The sequence below is a fragment of the Anguilla rostrata genome, chromosome 7 (genome assembly GCF_018555375.3).
Source record: "Anguilla rostrata isolate EN2019 chromosome 7, ASM1855537v3, whole genome shotgun sequence".
Lineage (NCBI taxonomy): Eukaryota > Metazoa > Chordata > Actinopteri > Anguilliformes > Anguillidae > Anguilla > Anguilla rostrata.
This window is the reverse complement of record NC_057939.1, coordinates 50,264,168-50,278,187: the sequence shown is the minus strand read 5'-3', so window position 1 is coordinate 50,278,187 and position 14,020 is coordinate 50,264,168. Positions and strand designations below refer to the sequence as shown.

Sequence of the window (14,020 nt, the reverse complement as noted above, 5' to 3'; positions counted from 1 at the left end):
CGCGTCCTCCATAACACATTCGGCAGTTTGTCACCACCCGCCCTCTGTCATCACCGCGGATAAGTTACATAAAGAAGATGTTTGTGCCGCAGCCTGAGCAGGTTCCATTGCTGTCAGGGAGTGTTGCTTGACTTCAGTTCTGTATCAATGTATTATTGCGCTCCTTCAAAAATTTAACATCATATCTTCAAATATCACTGGTAATAAAAAAAGGAAATGCGTTATAAATATATGACGCACGTTTGTACATCCGTGTTGGTGTAAAGGTAGTTGCGTTCATGTGAGCTCGCACAAATGCGCAGCTACTGAATGAACGTGTCGACACAGACCCAGTCCGCACACATACGTCACTGCGAGGTCTGAGCGATGTAATCAAATTCATCGGGATGACATAGTATTTACAGCATTTACTCACTGGCCCAACGTCACCGCGAAATTGCTGTTCGATATTTATTTGTATTTCAATGGCGCAATACAGCAATGCTACCCATGTTTCCTTACATTCATTCAGATAATGTGGCCGATTCTTCCAGTTTTCTTTTTGCTCTTTTTTTTTTACACTAGTTTAAAGGTTGTCCTCCCCCCCCCAAAAAAAAAAATCCATATTTCTTTGCCCTTTAATATTTTGCTTTGAACTTTGCTATCCTTTCCCCCTCTCGCAGCTAATTACAGTACATTCCTTGAAGAAAAAACAGGGTCAAAATTTTTTTATGTGTTTCCACTTGTGTTGGTAGGCTTGTCTATTCGCAATAGGACCGCTTCTGTGCAACGTGGTGTGTGCCAGCCTCACGCAGTTTTCATACAGCACGTTAGGCCAGGGCTACTGTACTGTGTGGCATAAAATCTAAGCTCTACCTTCAGCGTCGGAAGGAATGTACAAGTTTCCACCGAGCGGTAAGAAATGTGCTCCACTCAGGGAAACAAGAAAACTGGCACTGAAAAGTGTCAAACCAAGACAATTTAACAATTGCTTGATTACTGCATGAACAACTTGGGCTCCGTTCTCGCTGGAATGTTTGTGCTTATCCATTCTGGCTAGTGTGAGGTATTCCTGTTGTGTAGTGCTGACAAGGAGAGTTTTTTTTTTAAGCGGTTGGGTGAAATCATTGTGAGGGGGGCATAAAAGCATGCATAATTTACTTGTTAAAGGCATATGACTCTTTAACAATTGCTGAACCAGGTGCATGATGTCTGTCTGTTGTGCGATCTAATTTGACTGGGCAGAGAGGGAGAGGGAGGGAGGGAGGGAGGGAGAGAAAGAAAGACAGAGAAGACAATTCAAGTGAAGCATAACAGCTGAATTCAGTCAGGCTGCTCGAGATGTGAGAGATGACCTAAGGGGCCGGGGGAGACTGTCAAGAATCAACACCCAGAAAACATCAATATGGTGTTAGAGCAGAATACCTTAAATTATTTATCATCTTTAATCAATGTATTGACACCGAGGTCCCTTTGCCTCTCTGGATATGATGCCGAAATGGACGGAGAGATACAGTGGGGTCCGGAGCACCTTCACCCACAGCGGGCCTGATGCTGACTGAGCACTGGGCGAGGGGGGGGGGGGGCATTGATTTTGTGCAGTCCAATGCTACACAAGAAACAGATCATTAAGGGAAACAGATTCGCTGTGAGAAAAGGTATCGGACAGGAAGTTCGCCTCCGTAGCCTTCCGCAGTCGGGGAGCCTTCAGGAAATGGCGCACGCGAGCTTAGTCCGTGCCGCACGGCGGGCCAGAACCCGCGCACCTCTAGCGGGGTCCAATCGCAAAGCGGAACGCGCAGTGATTCGATTCGCCACCGCAGTCCAGCCCCCATCGCCGAATATAACACCGTACCCGTCGTACATGCGGCCAGTTGCTGCTGTTTGCGTGTCTGGGTGCCCAAACGCGACGAGGTTACCGGACTCTTACTCAGCTGACGTTGCCTCGGCGATGGCCTTCACACGGCTTCTAATGGCCGGCCTTTCCCGCTGGCTTGGTGCTGGGCATCGTGGGTAAATTAGAGCGTTTCGGTCTGGGCACCAGAACATTCCGGCAGAGACTGGCCAAGTACAAATTAGCCCTGTGTTTTCCAGGGCTCTGCACAGTGTTCCAACTTGCAGCTGAAATTTCTGAGATTTCCGGATCTAATGCGCTGCCCAGTGGGCATTGCACAGCCCCGCTTCGAATGAAACAGCGCGTTTGTCTTTGTTCTCATACACCCTCCTTCCCCAAAAAGAGATTTTCCCACATTTGGAGATCTAATACATTGTCTTGATTTTTATTGTGTGATAAAGTACCAAACATAACCTGTTCTGATATTTTCAATAGCAGAGAGAAAGAAAAAAAAAGTTACTTTAAACATACACTGTACTGAGAATAATATATCTATAATATATAACTAATATAAAGGTATGTATTTTCATGTATACCAATTATTACCACTTTGATCTCAGTGGGCTATATTTGAATCTAACCAACAGAATGTATTGCGACACAATAAGTTGAGGTATGGCCATTCATTACAGTATTTAATTAAATGTATTACAGTATATTTGTCAATATATGGCAATACATTTTTGTGTAGGAGTGGTTGTAAAATCAAGATGCAGTGCAACCTCCGAAATATATTCCTGCGAGTTCATGTTGTTGTTGTAGGCTGACTGTGCTCGAGTTTAGCATCTGGACAGCCCTTAGATGGCTGCCGCGTTGTTCGAAACATCAACGGCAATTACGGAAGGCAACCGAAGGCAAGTTTGTTGCGGCGAGTTATTTTAACAGGAAAACATTGTCGGCCTTCTCATCCTTTACCCGGGCAAAGGACAGGTATGGGTCCGCAGGGACGATGTTCTGCCCTGACCACGGGGTTGCGCTTGACGCGCGCCATGTATTATTCTGCGTGCTTCGCAACGTCTCGGGTTTGGAAATATGCAAATGAGGGTGCTGGGGAATAGCACTTGGACGCCGCAGCTGCCGCGCTTTCATTGATGATGAAATTATATTTCTCGGAAGCACATAAGTACTGCTGCGGAATTAGATCAGATGTGGCATCGCCGGGATATCATCACGTAGAGCAAAACATGTAAAAATGGAGAATACGATCGCACACGGAGACGGGCAAAGTGCACAAAAATGCGCACACAGTCATGCAAATGAATCGTTGTTCATGTATAATGTATTAATAGGCCGACAGGCCAGCAGTGTGTGTGTGGGCGTGTGTGCCTGTGTGTGTGTGTGTGTGTGGGAATGTGTGGTGGCAAACAGCTTGTGTTCTTTAATCAATTTCTGCTTTTGTGGACATTATTACCTTAGATTAGTGGATTACCTTGGATTACTAATGGGAACAGCTACGTGGGTGTGAAGATGTAATTGAGTTCCACTTTATGTTTATGAAATTATTATTCCAAGAACAGTAATCAATACAGTTTCTGCAATGTTTGTGTTACTGTACCACTGCATTTCGTTGTAAGATATCTTATAAAATGATAAATCATTGGAAGGTGTACACACTGCAACGTGGCTGTGTCTGATGTTTTTCCATTCTAAGCTCGAGATAATTACTTTTTAATTTAATTCGCGCAAACTGTTAAGACATTTCAGCATGTCTTAGATTTGCATCAGCATGTATATCTTCACGCTGTGAATTACAGTTGTTGATCTTTCCCGTTTTAAATTCCAATGCGCTGATACGCCTCCAGATGTATCAGTCTGCACTGTCAAGGCATTCTGTCTACGAAAGTTTTTCAATCTTGTGAAGGAAATTTCCCCCCCCTTCAAATTCTCTGCACATCCCTAAAACAGCAATCATTCCAGAAGGGTGTACACATTTATTTGTATCCTCCGACATGCACAGCCAAGAGTGAATGCGTTTTTAGGAATGGTCTCCATAAATGATTTCTGTGCCCCTTGGCTTGACTTGAGTTATGCACCAGCGGTGACTTCCCGCTGATCCTTCAGGAGAATCCTGATTAACGGTTTCCTCCAGGGGGAGTGCGTCTAAACTGCACCCTGGGCAGAGAGAGCCAATCTCCATCTTACAAGCACGATGCACACTGCCTCCTCAGCCACCTTTACACTTTACCGGCAGTGTGGCACACGTCAGTTACCCCTCCCCGTTCCGCCTCTCGTAGACCGGCCGGCATTGGGGACGTCGCTGCAGCGAGATCCCAAAGGCACTTCAGGATGGAAAAGCAGCAGGCTATCTTCCCACTGCCGCCCTAAGCGGTCTGTACACGACTTCCAGCGTACTTTAGCGGAAAAGCTAACATTAGATAAGTGCCCACAGGAGAGGGCAGGCGTCTCCAGTGGGTATGAATGGCGCTCAGAGCAGGCCGACCGCCACTTGCCCGCAGTTACGTGGCACAGGCGGTATCATTTTCTGCCATCGCAAAGGATGCTGGGAAGCAGATGGCCCACTTAGACTGAATCCATCCACAAAAGTTTTTTTTTTTTTTCCTTCTTCGTCTTCCCCCAAGCATTCTCAAATGCAATCTGGACTGAGCCCCAACCAACAGCGCTTTGCCCCCCCCCCCCCAATAAAATTCCAATCCGGCGCTTTCCACCGGGATGTGGTGAGAGGGTATCCGTGTGGCATAGCTGTCCCAAATCCCCAAGAGGACGGGGTGTGTCTGATTGTGTTATTCCCACTTTCCGGAAGGTTCTCAAAAGCGCTTCAATCTCACATTTTTATATATATATATATTCATGTGATGTTTTTATTTTTAATTGTTTTTTTTTCTTCTTCTCAACTTTAACGTGCCATTCACACCCGCTTCAGTCCTAATCAGCTTCCGCCAAAGCCGCCACTTCCTAATGAAGATCTGGTGCCGAGTGAATCATGCAAATTAGGTAGTTAACAGATCAAAAGCCACTGAGAAGAATTTTAATTGCGTATAGGTGTTGATTAGTGCCATGAAAAGCAAACCAGATGCAGTCAGCCTACATTAAACTCTGCCACGGGGGAGGCCCTCGCCTGGGAGGGCATTGTTAATGCATAATGTATGGCATGTGCCAATACAGCAACGATGCCGCTCCACACAGTGTATTGAGTGGGAATTTGGGGCAGAGAGCGATTATAGTGCATAAATGGCTGCTTTTTGTGTGTAAGCGTGTGTGTGTGTGTGTGTGTTTGGTGAGCGTGTGTGTGTGTTTGTTGAGTGTGTGTGTGTGTGTGTGCATGCGTATGCGCATGCATATGTGTGTGTGTTTGCTGAGTGTGTATGTTTGTGTGTGTGTGTGTGTGTTTTTGGTGAGTGTGTGTGTGCGCGTGCGTACATGTGTGTGCCTGCGTGTGTGTTTGTACGTGTGAGACATAGAGACAGAGAGAGAGAGAGAGAGAGAGAGAGAGAGAGAGAGAGAGCAGCGCTGGGGTTGAAGATGATCATGGTTTATGGGCACCGGCAGGCAGTTAACCTGATAGACTAATGCCTGCTGCTGCTCGCAGTGACTCGCTGGATGCCCATCGTCGTTTTTCAAAAAAACGAACACACTTCACCTGACCGTGAACTTTGAATGCTATTTGAATGCCTCCGTGCTTTATGGTTCTCCCACATCTCCGGCTCAATTTCACCGCGCAGAACGGACCTCTCGCTAAATGAACATGCATGTTGCACACGTGCTTCACACTGTACTCAAACCCTGCAGGCTGGCTGGTTATTCATTATGGGCGAGGCTGAATCTGGAGCAGTGCAGTACTTCAAAAGAGAATGTGAATATGTTATACTACATTAAATGGGGGCATGTTAGAGGCTTTTCTGACCCTTTATATGCACAAGGGACATGAAATCTATCAAAAACTATCGATACAGTCTGGAGGGTACCTAAATCAATAATGTCAATAGAATGAATATGAATGAAGGTTGTGTTCTTGGCCACAAAGTATACCATTTTTGTGAAATAAAAGCTAAGTGGTTGGTTTTAGAAACTAGCAAGAACAAAAACAAGACATATAATGGTTATCTATCCCTCTCTCTTTCTTCCTCTCTCTGTTTCCATCTATCTCCATATTTCTCTCATCTATCCCCTCCCTCTCACAAGTGGTCAATTTAATGAATTTCCAAAGGGGCCCTTTGGCAATATAAGAAGGTAGGACTAATTCCCAACATCTGAGTTGCATACAGTGCTCTCTCTCTCTCTCTCTTTATAATGCTAATAAAATATTGTGGCTGATACATAATATAGTTACTACTTCAACATTAATTTTATATTGGCGCAATACAGCCATTTTCTTTTCCTGTCTTTAGCTGACTCATAGTTGACTACACCCGTGACTCTGGCTCCTCCCCCTTCTCAGCGCAGGTGAATTGCAGTGTTTTGTTCTTGCTGTGTTCTTGCTGTGATTCTGTAAACTTTTGCCCACCTGACTCAATTCTCTGCCCAGGTGGCAGAAGGAGAAAGGTAGCAATTTATGTGCGATGAATCAACTCCACCATTTTACTTTCCTGAAAAAAAAATAGAGTGTGAGAGAGAACCATCTGATGAACAGCTTAGTCGCTAATCCACTTTGCCTCTCCAGGAGGCACCACTCACGGGGTCTTGAGATAGAGAAAAGTGAACCTTGATATTTCTGAAAATACCAGCCGTGTCTGTTGGGCTGCCTGTATTCAAATGTAGTCTTATAATGATAGGTCAGAAAGTTACAGCGAGAGATATATCTGGAGTCGTTCTGATCTCTAAAGATCTATGCATTGTACAGTATAAATAATTAAGTTGTGCAGTAATTATGGAATGTTTCTACAAAGGAATCATCATGAATGATATTAGCCATTAGAATGATCTATTTTTTGTTTTCCGTTAGATGCTGGCTGTTCAGAAACCAGCGAGCAACTTGAAGTTGTTCGTGTTTTAAGTTCCTTTCCTCGTTGCTCTGGGATGTTTTGAGGCGTAAATGCCACACATTTAATCTCATGTTTTAGGCTGACCTTTCAGTGTTCACACCCACGGCGAACTTTCCATGTCATCACGATATGGGTGGTAGTAGTAAAAGGAATGACCCTGCAGCTACTGTACAGTACCTCAACTAAATATCGATTTTCAGTTGCAGGTACCATAGCCCGTTGTACAGTATTATCATGATGCTGTCTTTGTAATGTTTTAATGCTTAGTTCCCCTTTATTTCCCAAATGTGGAATACTTTAATATTCACAATCTGCCATCAGTGCTGCATCCTCTACTACCCATTACGGAGAGTTAGGACAAACATTGTTCTCCAGGACACATTATGTCCAGGGCTTCTGATTTGCACACCGCAGTCCGAGCGCTGAGCTTGCACAGACAGGATCTGGAGGGAGACATCTTCACGTGCGGCTTTAACGAGCAGTCTGCACGTGCCCAGATGACTAGCGGGGGTCACTGGTGAGTGATGAGACACTCCGCCAAACCGAATCCCCCCCTCCCTCGGTGATGCGTCTGCCAAATGTGTGTGGCCCTGCGGGGCTGTCTGCCACAGCCGGTGCTGGCACAGTTCAGATTTGATACCAGACCGTGGGACTCATCCTCATATTATAACAGCTCCTTCACATGGTGCGCCCCCAGCAGCCCTTATTAATACTGTCATTTTCATTTGGAGTAATTATAATAAGTATTTACATATCATTGATCTGTTTTCGTTGCTTATAATGCCAGATACCTAATAGTATTGAATGTGTAATATTCTTTATTTTAAATAAACTGCCACTGTGCCTGTATGCTTGTACGCATGTGTAATCACATTTGGGCACAGACACTTTAAATGTGCCCTGATTCCTGTGTATATCAACACTGATGATGACAGACAACCCAGTAGGCTGTAGGCCTTTTAGCTTTCCATATTCATCTAGCAGCTATACATTTAGCCATCAGATCATGCAAGCTCTGGCTAATTGCCAGGGGAAAAAAAGCATTTTACCCCATTATGAAACAGCTGCTCAGAATCCACTCGACTGAATAGGTTAAACAACGGCATGGACTAAACAGCTTTCTCAATAAGGCTAAACTGCGCTGTAGAATCCAATTGCGAAGCCCTTTGTCGTCTAATTTTATTGTTGTTTATTTTTCTGATAAATGTAATGCAGCACTTCAGAGTAATATACGAATACATGTGGCTACAAATTACACCGTAGCGCTAGCCGTGAGCCACTGAAACGAAAGCAACACTACGGGGAGACTGTGCTGACATTGCCCTAAGTTAGCAACACAGTGAAGAGAGAGGAAAAAGAGAGAGAGTAAAAAAAAAAGGAAAAGATATTGAGCTCATATAGGATAGATTGAATGAGTCAGATAGGCCACGCGGTGAAATGTGAGGATAGCTGGGTAAATCAAATCAGCGCGGCGTACTATGTAGAAAGTGCAGGGGTAAGTGGAGGAGGTCATCTGTGTTGGCAGGAGAAGGTGATTGATACCTGCAGTGGCTTCTGGGAGTTTCCTGAATCCAGACTTGTATATACTCTCCCTCTCTCTCTCTCTCTCTGTCTCTCTCTCTCTATATATATATATATATATATATATACACACAGAGATATGGGGGACGGAGAGAGAGAGGGAGGGAGAGAGCAAAAAAATCTATCTCAGCAGGTCACGAGATCTTGAGTTTCAAGCCTCGCCTGGCCGTTATGAAAATGACTTTAAAGATTAAAAATGGAGGGGAAAGTGACACTCGGTATATCCTCCCGAATACATTACCCGGTCTCCTCATCATTAGTCAGTCCGTAACACAGTGCTCTATTAAAGCTCGCATCAGCCACTGTCAGGCTGTACTGTACCTCCCAGCACATCTGCGCTTCAGAGGAATGCACATGCTTTAAACTCCGAGGGCTCGGTGTGTACTGCTACGCAGCAGAGTCTCGTCAGACCACACCATGGTATTATTCATCACTGTAAGTCGTGTAAAACTCACCGTATGCTTCTTTCAGTAAGCGTATGTATGTGTGAAGTATTACTACGCAGCCTAATTTAATTTAATTAACGTTTAAACTGAGACACTGTACCAGGATATTACAGTGCAAAAATGGCTGGTGTGGTTGGCCACTGCATATGTTTAAAGTGGATACCAGAAATAAGTGATCCAAATGGTCATAAATTGTTCAGTTTAATGTTGCTATTTACCTCCTTTTGAATGATAAAATTAATGGAATGAAATGAGTTTAAAAGAAAATGCTTTTTTTGTTGCCCAATATAACAATGTGTACATAAATACAAATTTGTTTACCTACCACAGTTGGGACAATGTAATTACTGTACATAGGCATTTCGACCAAATTCATCTTAGAGGGGTGCAATATCCCTTGCCTTTTCATTGACCTTTGGAGAATGGCAATCTGAAACAACGATGACGATAATTTCCTCGCTAATAGAAGCTGCTCTCTGACATTGCCGCAAATTAGCAGCCTTACAAACGTGACACTGGGTCAGCAATGTGCACCCTGGTCCCTGTTGCAAAAAGTGTACCTGAGATAAACTGCAGTTTTGCTGCTTCAGCAGCAGTGGATGAAGGCTATTTTCTGTGAGACAGGCTCGCGTGTATGTGCTCCCATTCACACCCATTGCACAACATGCTTCTCGTAAAGGACTAGTCATCCCAATCTTCCTCTTTTACCTTTCACTTATATACAGGCTATCCTTCACACTCCTTTTGCTTATTTTCCCAAAATGCTGAGCAATGTGCTCTTGGTTGTCCGCCTACCTCATGCCACACTCAAGCTATATGGAGCTAATGGCTACAGCCAGGCAGGCCAACAAGTGAGCATCTCAGACCTGTAAGCAGTTTCTGTAGCCACCCAGCGAGCGCAGAATGTTCTCCCAATGTTCCGGAAATGTTCTGTCAGTGTTATAACATTGCCGCAACATTACGAGAACTTTTTCGTGTTAACTAGGCACATACTTGTACCTCTGCTACGGCACAGGAGGGAAAAGTACCGGCCGCAGTGCTGTGTTTACCGTCCCGTATCAGGAAACGGGTGCCAGTTGGCAATTCAGTCAAATCCAGACCCTCCTCTCGCTATCTCCACTGGTGTACCTTCTTAGTGGCTGGGCTTTGCTACCTATACAAAACAGCAGCCCCGTCACTGCGAGCTGCATTTACTGTCCATTGTGGGATGATGACAGGGCAGCAGCGAGAGCTTCAACCTGAGCCCACTGTCCACTTCAGCCTGTCTGGCTGCTTTCATCTGCTGAGGCAATGTTTATTTTTATTTATTTATTTTTTTCCTGGTAGACTCTCTTTCTTTTGCATCTGCAATTGTGTTAGATGTCTGGGCAGCTACAGTTGTTGTGGCTGAAGTACTGTGTGGATCCAGCTTGCCAGTTAATTTCCAAATGGCACCGCAGTCCTGATAATTCTGAGGCTTGGCTGCTCTGGTTTTCTTCCCCGGCCTCAGCCAGTGCTGTGGCTACTCTGTCAGAGCTCCCTGGTGTGGTTTTAATGAACTAGACTGTTCGGATGTTGAAGATGTGTCCTGTCATTTTCTGTATCCACAGCTATGTGGAGGGCTCAGTGTTAAGCTTGGCTACATGTGGTGTATGGTCAACGGAAAACAATTACATCACCCATTACTATATTACCCATTATTATAATGGATAACTCTTTTCCTTAGCCCCCCCCCCCTCTCTCTCTCTCCCTCTCACATGCTGTCTTTTACTCTCTCTCTCTCCTTTCCACTGCCTACAGTGACAAGCCCACAGTCATGCAGTGTCTAGTTTATTGTACCTCATATCATATCAGTTTTGCATCCATGCATCATTATCCGTAATAGACACTGACATTAGTGCCAGTTGCATAAATATAACGTGTATATTTAGTTGTAGTAAACGCAAAAATAACAAGCGTCGGTACATTATATTCCCTTCCCATTATACATGTCACTGCGCCGTTTCCTGGCTGTAATACGGCGAGTTTCCTACTTATTCGCAATCTGGAGGAGTGTCTGTCGTCGCTGTAAACTCTCGAGTGATGAGTGCCGTGACAGATGTGCGCATCGCCAGCGATACCGCGCACGAACAGCAGGGACGCCTGCCCCGTAGAAGACGTGAGGACCGGCCGCCGACAGTTCTGCTGCTCAAATCCGCCGTCCTCCCTCCCTCCCTCCCTCCGTCGACGCCTGTGATGTGTGAGTCAGTGGATTACTGGCAGGCTGGCTAGTTAGCGGCCAGCTTAGTTTTGTGCGCCTTTATTTACGCCAGCGCTGGGCTGCCGAAGCTCCATCCAGAAGTTTCAGATCTCGGCCCATCTGGTGAGGCTGCCTCCATCTGCGGAGCCCCGGACCGCTTAAAGCCAGGCAGCTGAGGACGCGCTGGGCCCGGGGCGGCTCGCGAAAATGGCAAATCTGTCGGCCATAGTGGCATTATACTGAGCCTGTTAGGGAATTAGATAACCCCAGCCCGCAGCTCACCCTTCCTATGACCGCTTCCCGACCCCCCTTCCCCTAGTCGGCGCCGGGCTGCGGCATACTTTTATGGCCCCGCCCACAAGTGAGGAAGATGTGCCCTCACTGCCAGATGCTAAATCCCTGAGTGACCCCCCACCCCCCGCCCCAAACATAGTCCGGAGTTGCCTGAGGGGCAGCACAACCCCCCCTCCCCCCAATATAAGATTTAGCTTCCCAGGATTTTTTTTTATGGCACGATGGCATGACTGCACTTCAAAGGCGCTGGCTATCGAACCTCCGGTGGCTTTTGTGGAACCCCCTTTTAAACCTTAACCCCTTTCGCACGTGCATTTCGAGTAGTGCGAATGGCCCACCGCCACATATGAGACATAAAGCAAAAGGAAATGCATGTGTTATTGGAATACTGTTATTGGAATAAGTAAGGCCCACTTCCTGTCTCTGGGGGTTCCATTGTGAGTGGCTGAAAGAGGGTGTCTGTCTAATGGCCTGTAAGTGGCTCCTGGAACTGCTTTTCAGGACTACCCTGAATTCTTTAATGCATTTTTTTTCACTGTACTGTGACTGACTTGAAATGATAAAATTGTTCAGTAGTTAACGAGTGGAACACAAAGAAGAAGAAAAAAAGAACTACAGCACTGACCTGATTATTTATCATTACAATCATCGTTGCGCGTATGCGCGGACGAGCCGACGACAAGGCTCAGCAGTCCGTTTCTGTTTATTCGGGTTTATGCGGGGGCTTTTTTCAAAAAATTTTATACAGCACACCTCCCCTCTTCACTTCATCCTAATTTTCATCCTTTCATTCTTCTCCAAAGCCAGCAGTTACAGCTGCAGCTACCCCACCCCCATCGCCCCCCACTGCCGCCAACCCCCCCCACCAGGGGAGCCAGGTGTTAGTTCTGTATTTGAGGTCTGGTGCCTTCATCCCTCTCTCTCTCCCCAGGGCGTAGTAATGCAGTCGAGCTTCTTTGAGGTCCAGGGTGACCCCTGAAAATCAATAACACGCTACAGGAAAGCTTATATTTAGTTTACGGCATCGCTGCTTATTGTTATGTAATTTTGCACGGCCGGCCAATTACCACGGAGGTTGTTTTGTGGTTATGTTATTGTTGTGCATCTCACATAATGCACAGCGAGCTCTGCTAATAAAAGCACTGCCGTATTCGCGGTACTTAGCAATCAGTGTATATTTTTATTGTTTTTTTTATCGCTTTTCACAATGAGCGTATTCTCTCAGTATGGTAATCACGTACCATCCTTGCTGTTCTCTGGAGATCGCATACAGTGAAATGCAGATGGATGCAAAAGAAAGACATCATCTGTAATAAATCATATTACCGGCAAATTATACTTAGCTTAGCAAGTGTGTCTCTGTAAACGATGAACTGCTCAGACTATTTTTAATTTTTCTTTTTTTTAACTGAAATTGTTGCTCATTAACTATGTTCTTGTACTGCTGCTTTCAGAACTAAAACAAACTTTCTGAATGTACTCTTGCTTACCCCGTCTGTACAACTGAAACGGGATGTTATTGGAAACCTGGATCATGTATGGGCTGAAGAGTTGGATACACCTTGAGTAATAAGCCATAGCAGTTCACTTATTTATAAATCACAATAAAACAAACAGGGCGATGCAACTGTCATCTACCTTCCAAGCTTTCTCTAGAATTCAGTGTGATGGCCTAATGTCTTCATACAGAAATGTATGTATGTATGTGAAATTGGATATATGTGTGTGGTGTGTTCATCTAAAATCCATTTAAAAACTCAATTATGTGAAGTGCAACAAGAATGAACAGTTTTGTATTTTATGAGGAAAGTCTCTTGACTTTACTGAGGTAAAGACTTGACTGACAGAAATACCTTTCCGGCGTCTTCCACTTAAAATTGAGGGTGACTATAAGGGTCACTGTAATAGATGAGCTAGGCTGGCATTTTTCTTCCTTTTTTTGTCGAAATTGGTGGAAAATTTGACAAATATTAATGCAACTTGGACAAACTTTGAATCCTCAAGGGAGAATTCTCAGACATTTTATATCCCTTGTTTAATAAATTACGGTACCCTCTTGACAGCAACTATTCTTAAACCACAGTCTGCACACTGTCTGAGACGCTGTCATTTTTCAGTGTTGGGTGACAGCCTTACCCTGCTTTGAAGTTCAGTATCTGTAGTTATACTTTGCTGATGTTCTCTCTCTCTCTCTCTCTCTCCCTCTCCCCCTCTTCTCCCCCCCACTCTCCCCCTCTCTCTCCAATAGATGTGACCAAACATCTGAAAAAAAAGGTAAGCGTGATTTTTCCCCTCTTTTTTGGTCTGTCGTACAATGGCGAAATTACCAATTAGTCCTGACCTATAATAACAGCTCTAAATGAATGCCGTAAGGACGGCGGAGAGTGGGGCTCTGCTGTTTGTGAAGTTAGGTAGGCGATGCTTCATTGTTCTCGCAGTTTCCTATTCCCAGGTGCGAAAAAAAGAGAAAAAAAGAAAAAGCCGAACACACACAGTTTGCTATTTCTGTGCTCCGTGCCTCAAATTTGAATTTTATTTAAATGAGAGGCAAATGGCCTAGATTTGTTCAAAGAATCGGTGGCAGCACTGACTTCAGAGGGAGAGCGCGGAGTCTGCTCAGCGTGGAAACAGGGACCCGAGCGTCCCTGAAAAATGATTCTGTCTGCGG

General features: G+C 45.0%; 1 protein-coding gene across 3 annotated transcripts in view; it reads left to right on the top strand.

Moving 5' to 3' along the window:
* LOC135259944 (receptor-type tyrosine-protein phosphatase delta-like) overlaps positions 1-14,020 on the top strand; it is a 550,399-nt gene that overhangs the window by 215,708 nt on the left and 320,671 nt on the right. For all 3 annotated transcript variants that reach the window (XM_064344912.1, XM_064344911.1, XM_064344908.1), the window contains exon 4: positions 13,601-13,626. The gene's annotated coding sequence lies outside the window, so the exon portion shown is untranslated. The remainder of the gene's footprint in view (positions 1-13,600; positions 13,627-14,020) is intronic.